The 991-nt window shown below is 44.8% G+C and overlaps 1 non-coding gene across 1 annotated transcript; it reads right to left on the bottom strand.

Annotated features, from left to right (window-relative positions):
• Nucleotides 1-477: 477 nt before the first annotated feature.
• LOC145456606 (U5 spliceosomal RNA) lies at nt 478-590 on the bottom strand. Its single transcript, XR_013920665.1, has one exon. It is a non-coding gene; the product is annotated as a U5 spliceosomal RNA (small nuclear RNA).
• Nucleotides 591-991: the final 401 nt, after the last annotated feature.

The following is a 991-nucleotide window of genomic DNA, read 5'->3' as shown; positions in this document are numbered from 1 at the left end:
GACAGTTTCCGCTATGCCACATCACTTGTCTCGTGCAAACATTATCGCGAGGGCCACAGGTCCGCAGACCCGTTTAACAGGCGTTTATGTATCGAAATTTGACGCCACCCATGACAGTAGGAGTTATCTTAATAACGAAAATAATAGTTCCGATACTATTTTTCAAGGCGAAAGGCTGTAAACCTCGATTGGTCGTATTGCAGCATAAGAAACATATGATAAAACGCTCTTTCTCTCTCTTTAAAATGGAACATTTGTATCGAATTGTGAAGTTGTCATCACAGAGATTTGTGTTGAAGATTAATAGAATCGCTCGCTCGAGCGTGACACAACCCTAATCTCTCTGGTATCTAATTATACGGTTGAAATGGTATTGGTATTGGTACATATAGGCTACTCGTCCAGCGTACATGCATCAAGTTACCGTCATCCTGCGATATCGAGTGATCGTGCGACTAGGATTAACATTCTAAACACAGCCAGGCACACCTGACGACGAAAAATGGTTGAAACTCCTGAAGTGCCCCTCCCCACGGAAATCTTTAGTAAAAGGCGAAAGATTTATGCGCGGACGAAGAGGGCCCAGAGCACGCCTCACGACGATTCCCTGTATAATTGATGGTGTCGAACCTGACCTCATCATAAAGATTGCGGTTGTTGCTGGCGAAAAGACGAAAGCGCTTGGATTATGGACGGTTTCCGCTATGCCACATCACTTGTCTCGTGCACACATTATCGCGAGGGCCACACGTCCGCAGACCCGGTATTGGTATTGGTACATATAGGCTACTCGTCCAGCGTACATGCATCAAGTTACCGTCATCCTGCGATATCGAGTGATCGTGCGACTAGGATTAACATTCAAAACACAGCCAGGCACACCTGATGACGAAAATGGTTGAAACTCCTGAAGTGCCCCTCCCTACGGAAATCTTTAGTGAAAGGCATCTTTTGTTTATTAAAATTTCATGAAAATTGCGGCTCAAAACTA

Source organism: Botryllus schlosseri, chromosome 14 (genome assembly GCF_051294905.1).
Source record: "Botryllus schlosseri isolate E-star chromosome 14, Bs_hap1, whole genome shotgun sequence".
Lineage (NCBI taxonomy): Eukaryota > Metazoa > Chordata > Ascidiacea > Stolidobranchia > Styelidae > Botryllus > Botryllus schlosseri.
The sequence above is the reverse complement of the archived record's forward strand: the minus strand, read 5'-3'. Positions and strand labels throughout refer to the sequence as shown.